This window comes from Trifolium pratense, linkage group LG7 (genome assembly GCF_020283565.1).
Source record: "Trifolium pratense cultivar HEN17-A07 linkage group LG7, ARS_RC_1.1, whole genome shotgun sequence".
NCBI lineage: Eukaryota > Viridiplantae > Streptophyta > Magnoliopsida > Fabales > Fabaceae > Trifolium > Trifolium pratense.
In genome coordinates this window covers 24,876,005-24,888,607 of record NC_060065.1, presented here as the reverse complement: position 1 = coordinate 24,888,607, position 12,603 = coordinate 24,876,005, and positions in this window count along the sequence as shown.

Sequence of the window (12,603 nt, the reverse complement as noted above, 5' to 3'; positions counted from 1 at the left end):
TGAGTGTTAAACCGCCTTAGAAACTCAAGAACAGATATTTTCTGGTGTGATTCGCTACCTGTTCGCTTAGCGAATACGTTCGCTACGGGTTCGCTACGTGTTCGCCATGTACCTGTAACTCTCTGATGTTGTTCGCTACGGGTTCGCTACGGCTTCGCTCAGCGAACAGCTTTGTGATAGCAATTTTTGTTAATGTTTGTAAAGTGTGTGTATCCATGTATTTGGTTTCGTTTTGGTTTGGAATTATTATATGTTTAATAATTGTGTTGTGTGATGGCATTTATATAAAATGTCAAAGAAGTATATGTATGTTTGTATATCGGGTTGTCCGATAAAGAAGAATATCAGTTTGTCTGATAAAGAAGTTTAATGGATTATGTTATCCATGTAGTGAGCAGTAGCTTCGTGCTAAGTGATTATCATATGTTTGGTAAATGCATGGCATTCATAAATTCATGCATTATTTAGGGATATCAGACTTGTCTGATAAAGAAGGATATTGGACTTGTCCAATAAAGAAGAATATCAATGGTAAGTTCCTTGATAAAGAAGATGGTACCACATGCATTAGTCGTGTCTAGGTTGGCATGACATTGAATGTTTGGTATTAGTCGCATTTGAGTAAATGTGCAATTATGTGTTATGTGTTATGTGAGTTCTTTGTGTTGTCCGAGACGACGTGAAACTATCTGGTTGTGTATTTGTGAGTATGTGTTATCTGGTGTATTGCTTATCGAGGCATGTGTGTGAGTTAGTATTACGTGATAGGTTGAATATAGGTGTGTTTCTATATTCGTATGTATGTGATTATGTTTACTAACTCTCTACCTATTTGTTATGTGCTGGACCTTTGGGGGTTCAGGTATTCAGGTCGAGGTTTTCGACGAGCTTTAGCTGTAGATCGTTTTGGTGTGGAGCACTTTTGGTGAGGAGCTAGTGTAGGCTACCTTTGTATAGTTTTGTTAAGTTAGTTTGGTTGTGATGTATATTAGTGCTCTGGTATTTTGTAACATCGAGTCGGGGATCGTTTGTATTCCGTCGTATATCGATGCGAACATCTTAACTTATGTTTTATGCTAATGATTTATCTTTTGAACTATTTTGTTCATTGCTTTGAAAATTCTTTATTTAATGTTTTCCGCTGCGACGTTTCGTGTCATGTGCACGATCGTCTTTGAAAATGTTTTTCCGTAGCGCTCCGGCTACTTATCTTTAAAAAGTTTTTAAGATCACGTCTTTTAAGGGTAGTTAGTTCGGGGTGTTACACAAGACGAGCTGTAAACTCTTGTGGAGGTTGAACCAATTTTGATGAAATGAGACGCATCTTGGTTAGAAAACTTGCGTTCAGAATTTCAGGAGTAAACTTCTTTTCCACAAGTTCTGGATGGAACTTCTTCAGATTATGAACAACATAACCTTGATAAAGAAGATCTGAAAGTAATCTTGGATAAACGATGGTTGTTTTCCTCTGAGATTTGCTTGAGAAGATTGCTTCACAGATCCTCTCAAAGAAGTATTCTCCCAGATTCACTTTCGTTCCTTTCAAAAGGAAGTAAATCAGATGACGATGAGTCCAGGAGATTGTATCAGTACCACCAACTCTTGGACTGATAGCAGCAAGTATGATCTTGAATAGCACTCTGCAAACATCAGTCAAACCCTTGACTTTACCCTTCAGTTTCAGATCTATACACATCAGATCCAGAAGATCATCTCTATACCTTGTGTCCTTCTCAAAAGCATCTAACTCTATCCCAGAGTTGTTCAAACCAAGCAGAGCGTTGAAGTGAATAGGAGAGAAGGCCAGATTCATACCACAGATATTAGACCTAATCTGTTTTCCAGTAAACTCCAGTAAACCCATTTCTTTCCTAGATTTACCTTTTAAACTAGGATCTCTTTCAATAGCAGCACGTTCTTCCTGCTTAGCTTCAAACTTATCAAAGACCTTAGCCTTCATCCAGAATTTCTTCAAGAGATCTGGGTAAATAGGACCATTTAGCATGTCGAAGTACTTATCCCAGCCTTGAGTGGAGAAGTACTGTTTCACATCGAACCCGTTCGCCTATAAGCTATCAAAATCTATCATCTTCTCAGAGAGAAAGGTGAGTTCAGATTCTGGAAACTCCATTTCGTTCCCAACGATTTGAAGATTTCTGAACATGAACGGAGGAATCTTTGATGAAGAAGAAGACGAAGAACCAGCCATGATGGAGTTTAGGTAAGGGTTGGAGCTAACGTGAGAGAAAGAAAATTTTGTTGGAGGTTTAGAGAGAAAAGAAAGTGTAGGTTGTGAGAGTGAGAAGTGTGCAAGTGTATTGTGTAAGTTTTACTTAAATGCACACAGTTAACACAAAAAAGGCAAATTTGGGAAGTTACGCTAATTGACAAAAAGTTGAATACCAAAAGTCATCATTAACCACCCACTACCTGACACACGTAGACCACGTGCAGAAATTTACTCGGTAACTGCTATTTCCATGGACAACTGTTCAGTAGCGAATACTAAACGTTTTCCATTTAAATAGTTCAGAGCCTCTGAGATTTTTAAAATACTCTATCAGAGTTAAGTACTTCAGAGCTTGTGTTTCAGATGTTCTGAATCATAAGTTCTGACATACATAACCTCTTACACTTTAATTGCCAAAAAAAAAAATTTTATTCAGAGATTGAAAACATGTTCAGATGTTTCTTTATAAAATCAAATCTTTCAACAGGTAAGGCTTTAGTAAATATGTTAGCCCATTGATTTTCAGTATCAACAAACTTAATATCTATAATGCCTCTCTGAACATAATCTCTGATAAAATGGTGTTTGATTTCAATATGTTTGGCTCTAGAGTGTAGGATAGGATTTTTAGATAAATGAATGGCTGCAGTATTATCACAATATAAAGGAATATTGTGACTGCTTACCTGATAATCTTCTAACTGATATTTTAACCAGAGTAGTTGTGTGCAACACTTAGCTGCTGAAATGTATTCTGCTTCTGCTGTAGACAAAGCTATAGTAGTTTGTCTTTTACTAGCCCAGGAGATAAGGTTTTCACCAACAAATTGACAATTGCCACTTGTGGATTTTCTTTCAATTTTATCTCCAGCATAGTCAGCATCACAGAATCCATTCAGCATATAATCATTAGATTTCTTATAAAGAAGTCCAAGATTAGTTGTTCCTTTCAGATACCTGAAGATTCTCTTTACAGCAGTAAGATGAGATTCTCTAGGATCTGACTGGAATCTTGCACATAAGCAAACACTGAATAAAATATCTGGCCTAGAGGCTGTCAGATAGAGTAAGGAACCAATCATACCTCTGTAGACCTTTTGGTCTACTTTTCCTTCATCTTCTGACTTGCTCATGTTGGTAGTTGAATGCATAGGAGTGTTCATTATTTTGCAATCATCTAGGTTGAACTTCTTCAGAAGTTCCTTGGTGTATTTTGATTGATGAACATAAGTTCCTTCCTTCTTTTGATTAATTTGAATTCCCAGAAAGAACTTCAATTCTCCCATCATGCTCATTTCAAATTCATCCTGCATTATCTTAGAAAAATTCTTGCACAAGGAAGCATTAGTTGAACCAAAAATAATATCATCAACATAAATTTGAATGATTAAAATGTCTTCTTTGGTTGTTTTTCTAAAGAGTGTGCAGTCAACCTTCCCTTTCTCAAAACCCTTTTCAAGAAGGAAATTACTGAGTCTATCATACCAAGCTCTTGGAGCTTGTTTCAGACCATACAGTGATTTCTTCAATTTGAAAACATGTTCTGGTTTTGAGACATCTTCAAAACCAGGAGGTTGCTTAACATACACTTCTTCAGAAATAAAACCATTTAAGAAGGCACTTTTAACATCCATCTGATACAAGGTTATTCCATGATTAACAGCATAAGATAGAAGTAACCTGATTGCTTCAAGTCTAGCAACTGGTGCAAAGGTTTCAGTATAGTCAATCCCCTCTTGCTGACTATAACCTTGTGCAACCAATCTAGCCTTGTTTCTTACCACTTCACCTTGTTCATTCAGCTTGTTTCTGAATACCCATTTTGTTCCAATAATGTTCTTGTGTAAAGGTTTGGGCACTAGAGTCCATACATCATTTCTTTGAAATTGATTCAGCTCTTCTTGCATTGCCACTATCCAAGCATCATCTTTCAGAGCTTCATCAATCTTTGAAGGTTCCATCATAGAGATAAGACCAACTAAAGATTCCTCATTTCTCAGTTGAGATCTTGTCTTTCTTGGACTATCCTTGTTGCCTAAGATCAGTTCCTCTGGATGTGATGATTTGTATTTGAAGATGTTTCTTGGGGGTTCATCATCTTCAGACTCATCATCAGCAGGTTCAGCAGTTGCTTCAGTTCTTTGATGTTCAGAATCAGTAGGAACTGTTATGTTCAGAGGTTCTTCAGAGAATGGATGTTCTGAGTAGTTTGGAATATCTGAATACTGATCCTCTGATACCTGAAATCTAGACATACCTTCCACAAGCTCTGACACTTGGTCAGGCTCTTTGTCATCAAATTTGACATGCATAGTTTCTTCCACAGTGTGTGTTTCAGAAATATACAGTCTGTATGCTTTTGAGCGTTCAGAATATCCTATAAAGATACCCTTATAACCTCTAGCATCAAATTTCTTTAGATGGACTTTGTTGTTTAAGATGTAACAAGTACATCCAAACTGATGAAAATAAGAAATATCAGGCTTTCTTCCCTTGAACAATTCATAAGCAGTTTTGTTCAATTTAGATCTGATATAGATTCTATTTTGAACATAACATGCTGTGTTTACAGCTTCTGCCCATAAAAATTTTGCTACATTAGTTTCATGCATCATGGTTCTGGCCATTTCTTGCAGAGTTCTATTCTTCCTTTCTACAACCCCATTTTGTTGAGGAGTTCTAGGAGAGGAGAATTCATGCAAGATGCCATATTTTTCACAAAAGCTTTCAAAAGGTTCATTTTCAAATTCTCCACCATGATCACTTCTAACTTTTAAAATAGTGTAGCCTTTTTCATTTTGAATTTGTTTGCAAAAAACACTAAACTCATCATATGCTTCATCTTTTGTTCTTAGGAATTTTACCCAAGTCCATCTACTCTAGTCATCAACAATCACTAATCCATACTTCTTTCCATTGATTGAGGCAGTGTTAACTGGTCCAAACAGATCAATGTGAAGAAGTTCCAATGGTCTTGAGGTAGAAACAATGCTCTTAGGTTTAAAAGAAGATTTTGTAAACTTTCCTTTTTGACAAGAACCACAAAGTGAGTTTGAGTGATACTTAATTTTTGGTAAACCTCTGACAAGGTCAAGCTTGCTGAGCTTAGAGATTAACCTCCAGTTAGCATGGCCTAACCTCTTGTGCCAGATTCATTTTTCTTCACTCAATGTCAAAAGACACACAACTTTTTGTTCATTTAAATCAGAAAGATTTATTTTATAAACATTGTTCTTTCTCAGACCTTTGAATACAATGGAGTTATCAGATTGTTTAGACACAGTACATGATTCCTTATTAAAGACAACTACATAACCATTGTCGCAAAATTGACTTATGCTCAATAGGTTATGTTTGAGTCCATCAACTAACCAAACATCATTAATAGATAGGAAAGAATTACCTACTGTACATGTACCTATTATCTTTCCTTTTTGATTACCCCCAAAGCCAACAGATCCTCCATCTTTCAAAGTTAACTTGGAGAATAGTTGTTTGTCACCAGTCATATGCCTTGAACATCCACTATCCAGATACCATGAGTGATTCATGATACTTCTTTGAGTGGCAGGCTGTATGAGAAACAACTTTAATCATTGCGGTAGAACTCTTCATCACAGTTAATGATAAAGTCATCCCAGTATTCTTCCTCTTCATTTCTCAAGTTCTGATTGTTAACTTGAGAACTTGTCAGCCATTTATCTAGGACATAAGCCCTTCTTCCTTTGCATAGGACTTGTTTCCATGCTCTAGGTAGGACATATCCTTTCCTAGTTGGTAAATCTGAATGGTACATTATTTCAGCTTTTGGTACCCATCTTCTGGGTCCACGCTTGTTAGTCCACAAATGCTTACTATGTTGTTTAGTGTTAGAGAAAGATCTTGGTTTGGAATAATAACCTTTTTGAAATTTTTTCTTTGTTTGAGATCTGTTATTATTCCAGGATTTGGATTGTTTATGATTCCAGGGTTTGTATTTATCACCAATCCTATGTTCTGATTGATTATATCTACTGACTCTAGAATCATAAATAATCTGAGTCCTGTACTGCATCTGAGGTTTGGAGTTAGAATTTTTTCTTTTCAAAACTTCTGAGCTTTTAGATTGACTAGCCTCAGGTACTGAAGTTCCTTTGGTTCCAGAATTTGAAGTCTCAGATTTTGAAGTTTTCAGAACTTCTGAACTAATGTTCTCAGGTTCTGAACAACTTCTATCTTCTGAACTTTTCTTTCCAGATCCTGAGGAACTTGGTTCCTCTGAGCTGTCAGCTTCTAAATCACTCAGATCATCATCCTCATTTTCAAAAGTACCAGGATTCTTTCCTTCTTCACTTGGTGGAACAACATAATAAACCCAAGATTTTCCAACCTTTTTGGCAAAGGTCTTCAGCTTTGAATATGTTCTACCATATTCATAGCCAAGTCCTTGTCCTCTATGTCTCAAAACATTATAAATTCTATTAGCAGCTTTGCTCTTCCCAAGGTTGAGATGCACAAACTGTTGAAGAGCTATTTCCTGCTCATCAATAGGTTTGTGACAAACAGCACAACCCTTTTCAAAGTCATTCACTCTATTCAGAGTTTCTTGATATAGACCTTGAAAATGTTCTGTCTGTTCAGTCAGAGTGTTAAGCTTTTCTTGTAAAACTTTTTGTTTACTTAATACTCTGAGATGTTTCTCAATGACCTTGTTAAGTGCAGTTATAAGTTGAGATTTAGAACAGTCAGAAAATAACTCATCTGTTACTTCTGAATCTGATTCTGATTCATCCTCTGAGTCTGCATCTGAGTTAGTTGAAGCCATCAGGGCTAGATTTGCCTCTTCCTCTTCCTCAACTTCTTCCTCAAATGATAGCTCTTCAAAAGTAGCCATCAGACTCTTTTTCAATTTGCTCTTAAATTGTTGCTTCTTTGAGCTGTATCTTTTGCTTTTGTCTTTAGCAGACATTTCTGGATAGTCAACAATAAAGTGTCCTGGCTTCTTACAGTTGAAGCAGTTCTTCTGATCATCCTTTTTGCTGACAAAGTTTCTGGAGCTGTTTCCTCTGAAATTTCTTTTGTTAAACCTGTTCCATTGCTGAAACTTGGTGAATAAAGCAAACTCATCTTCACCCATTTCCTTCTCTTGGCCATCTGCAGAAGATTCCTCTTCAAAGTCAAGAAGCTGAGTCTTAAGAGCTTTAGAAGGAGTCCTAGTTGACTGTAAAGCCACAGACTTGGACTTCTTCTTAGCTTCTGAATCAGCATTCAGAACTATCTCATGGCTTCTGAGATTGCTTATCAGAGCCTCAAGACTCAGAGTCTTGAGATTTTGAGCTTCTTCTATTGCAGTGACCTTAGGTCTCCAAGCAATAGGAAGACTTCTCAGAATCTTCTGAACATGGTCATAGGTGGAATAACTCCTCTTAAGAGCTTTAAGACCAGATACAAGGATTTGAAACCTTGTAAACATAGTCTCAATGTTTTCATCTTGTTGCATAGTGAATAGTTCATATTGCCTTATCAAGAGACTAGCCTTAGCCTCTTGAACCTTTTCATTTCCATCATAGGTAGCACACATAGAATCAAAGATAGATTTAGCAGTAGACTTGTTTTCTATTCTGACATAATCTTCATGTCTGATAGTGATACGCCTAAAATATGCTATTTATTTAGTTAATTTACTATTATATTTTAATTATTTTTATTTCGATTTCGAAGTTTTATATTATGAATCGTTACTTATTTCTTGTATTTTAAATAAACAGATAAAAAGTGTACGAGTTGAAGAAAGGAGCGAAAACGGACCAAAAAGGAGCAAAACCGGACAAAAAGGGCCACACACGTGCAACCAATTGGGCCACACGTGTGCAGCCCACAAACAACAATTGACGCCTGCCAAACAAAACAAAGTGGCGGCTGCCAAATTGTCCAAAGTGGCGCCTGCCACTTTTCATCACAGCCGTTCCTCAAAATTTAATCAAACGGTGACGCGTGTTTTGCAATTAGTCCCACATCGGGCAGTACACAACATTGGTGTTTTGTATTTTAGTATAAATAGGTCCCTTTTCTCCACTTTCTAGACACACAACTTTGTAACAATTAACTTGTAAAACGAGAATATAACTCGTATAGTTAGTTGGAAAGAATTCTTAAGCCTTTGCGGGAATTCTTTCTAAAGTTGAATATTATTTTCTTTTGTGCCGACGTTATTCCTTGGAGCTTTTATCCAGGTTTTTATTTTATTTTCTTTCTTTTATTTTTCTTTATTGTTTTTATTTATTTATGCTTTATTTATTTATTTGCTTTATGTTTTTATTTCCCGCTTATTTATTTATTTCGTCTTTAGTTTTAGTTTTAGTTATGTCTAGCTAATTTAATATTGCTAGGATGTGTGATTAGTAGCTAGCAGGGTTTCGATAGTTAGTTTGCGCGCTAGTTTCTTTTAAGTTTTCTTTAAGCAGTTTTTATTTTTAAATGACTATAATTTATCACGAGAGTGAGAATTAATTAAAGTAGGATCAACATAGAACGCCACTTGAGATTTCTACTAGATAGTAAAAACTGAACATTGATTCTAATTCGGAAGAACGCCCACTTAGGATTAGAGTCGATAATTATTTCTAATTCGGAAGAACGCCCACTTAGGATTAGAAGTAATTTAATTATATTTGGTTTTCAAAAAGTACTTTATTAGCGGATGTGAGACGAGAGTTTAGCATCACCTTTATAATCTACAACATTAGTCAAGATTCGCGATAGCTGAGATTAGTGTTTTTAAACCAATATAATTCGAAAACTTAATTGTTTACACCACTAAATATCTAGAAGTAATGCAACTACTTTGTAAAGTATTTTATTAATTTCATGATGAGAGTTGTGAGAGCTGGAAGTGAGAACGGCTTTCGCCTGGAGCATCGACTTTATTAAAATACGACAACTAGGTGGTGTAGTAATTTTACTTAGCACGAAAACTACTTTGATAAGTATTTTATAATTTCATGATGAGAGTTGTGAGAGCTGGAAGTGAGAACGGCTTTCGCCTGGAGCATCGCTTTTATTAAAATACGACAATTAGATGCGGTAGTAATTTTACTTAGCGCGAATTAAATATCGAACCCTGTGAAGCAACTAAGAGCTCATCCTAGCAATACGCTTTATTATTCTAAAAACCCAAAAAAATATTTTCTTTTGTTTTATTTAAAAATTCTACTACTATTTACTATTTAGCCTTAGATTTACAACGTAACATTAGATAACGATAGGTCGACTATTGGTCTCTGTGGGATCGATAATCTTTTAAAACTACACGCGGCAAAGCTGTATACTTGCAGCGCATCAAGTTTTTGGCGCCGTTGCCGGGGACCAATACTCGCTCACGAGGCGAGATAATTGAGCAACCCTTTGACGAACCCGAGCGTCTTCTTAACGAACGACGCCGAAATTTAAGTACTCAACCCGAGAATATCGAAACCGAAATTCTCACTCTCGAAGTAACCGAAGAAATCATTAACCAAATAGTTGACGAACCAGTCATGGCTGAAAATCGTCCACTTAGATCTTACGCTATTCCTTCGCAAGAAGAACCGCATAATAGCATCGCTGCCCCCGCTATTGAAGCAAACAATTTCGAGCTTAAACCTTCATTGTTGGCTATAGTACAACAAAACCAATTCTCCGGAAATCCCGCGGACGACCCTAATCTACATTTGTCCATATTCTTGCAATATGCCGATACTATCAAAGCTAATGGTGTCAGTCCGAAGCTATAAGACTTCGTGTAACACCCAAACCCCTTAACGCGTATTTATTGAATATAAATAAATAAAACACTTAAGAAAATTCAGGCGTCACATGTTATAATACAAAACCACGGCATAATTAAATCAATCATGCTAGCACAGCGGAATTAAAAACGATATTTATCATAGTGCTTATCATACAATGATCATAATTGTTCACACAATATCCCTAGGCTCTAGGCCATATCAACAAAGGATATTATGTTTACAACCCAAAAGATTAGGAATAGCAAGGTTAAATATGCCATCACGGGCTTAATACAATTCAAACGAATAACCCGACCCGGTAAAACCTAATCAGAGAAATTCTATACAACCCATCAAAATGATATATATAACATATATCTAAGGAGTAGTCTACGCTGACTCCTCACCAAAAAGTGTGCTACACCAAGCACGAGCAACGCCCTCTAACTCTGATCGGAATCCTCAACCTGAGAACCTGAACCCCCAACGATCCAGCACATAACACAAAGCATGAGAGTTAGATCACATAATCAAAATACAAGTGCAAGTAAAAGGGTACTTAAACACTTCTTCTATAATCATGCATATATCATACATTCGTCCATATCCATCAACAATCTACCATTCCATTATAAGTACATAAAGACATATAATCGAATACTCACACAATCAATTATCACAATTATCCAAGTATGTGTCACATATCACTTATCACATAAATGTACACATATCCTAATGCATTCTAATGCGTCAACTTCATGCAATGTCACCCTAGACATATCTAATGCATGTGGTACCGTTTCGTCTTTATTAGAGTATCTCACCTCTAATATTCGTCTTTATCGGATAAATATAATCCGATATCCGTCTTTATTGGAATATCCAATATACAACAACAAAATTCATGAATGCATGTATATGTTTTTCATGAATTCACCAACAATTATTTAGCATAAAGCTCGTCATTTACTATGTGGAACACTATCCAACATACGTCATTATTAAGATTAACAAAACCTTAATATTCGTCATTTACAACATCATACATGATTAACAATCAATATATGCATCAACAATCATCAACAAACATCAACAATCATCAACAATCATGTAAGAATAAGACACTGATTCGAAACTACATGCAAAGGAAGATCGCAGATGAAAAACTGGAGAAAACTGCAACATTTTCGCCTGGGGCGAAATAACTGCAGAATGACTGGTTCTCGCTGACCAATTTTCGCCTGGGGCGAAATATATTTCGCCTGGGGCGAATTCTCTGCAGAATGAACTGGTTCTGATTTCTGCAGGACAGCCTCTCATTGCAACGATCATAACCTGGGCTACGAAAGTCCAATGGAGACGCACATATACTCGTTGGAAAGCTAACAAACAGGGCTACAACTTTTATGTTGGCCACTAAAACCAGTTCACAACGAAAAGAGGTCAAAATTGCACGTAAAGGTTCAGACCTCATAGATAACAATTTTCTACATTTCTCATTTCAAACTCTAAACTCTCAAGACTCTCACATAAACCATTTTTCATGTTATAAACTCCAAATAAGTTCATATTCAAGTGCAACAAGCATATCTAAACACAAAAGGACAGTTCATTTCTCAGATCTACGTCATAAACATCGAAAAAGTAAAGATTGAACACTTTTTCATCAAAACTCTCAAGAACACAAAGTTCTTGAGTTTAATCTGTTATAAAACTCATTTTTAACCATTAAATCCGTTCATTAATCATGTTAAAAGCATGTTAAACATATTAAGAACCTTAGGAACGATTTCCATCAAGAAAATCCGTTCTAAGCTAAAACGAAAATGGGGTGGAGGAAGTTCGGGTGAGGAGAAATCGACATTCTCCCCTTCCTCGGGTCACCCACGATTAAGGAAACTACTCTCATACCTGGATTCGAAGAAAACTCGACGAAGATCTCGGATCTCTAGCTTTTCTTCTTGCCCTAGCTCCCAACTCTCCTCTTCTCTCAACTCAAGAACACAAGAACAAAAGAAAATGAATTTCTCTTCTCTCACTCATGGCCAAATGGCGCCACTCACACCTCACACAAGGCCCATTGGGCCTCAAGCCCAATTGGCTTGGCCCAATAACACATTAACTCACTCTACTCGCTTAATAACTAAAGTACTCGATAAATAACTCTAGTTATTACTCCCTCCGGTCCTTTTTATAAGAAACACTTTGGAATTTTTATTTGGTCCTTTTTATAAGAAACACTTTGACACAATTCCATTTGTAACCTTATTAAATACAATCAAATAATTCATTATAATGCTAGTGCATTAATTAGAGAGACCTATTTCCCATACTAGTCAAAGGTTAGTTTTGGAATATAACATAAAATGTTAGAATCATTAATGAGAAAATTTACCTTCCTTGGTCTGTGTGATTTTGTCAAAGTGTTTCTTATAATAAGGACCGGAGGGAGTAACTTAATTAAAATTCTACGTTAATAAAATATTTTAACACATAAAAATTATTAATTTGAAAATTGGGTCGTTACAACTCTATCCTCCTTAAAGAATTTTCGCCCTCGAAAATTACCTGGAAATAACTCTGGATACGAACTCATCATCTTGCTCTCCAATTCCCAAGTCGCAT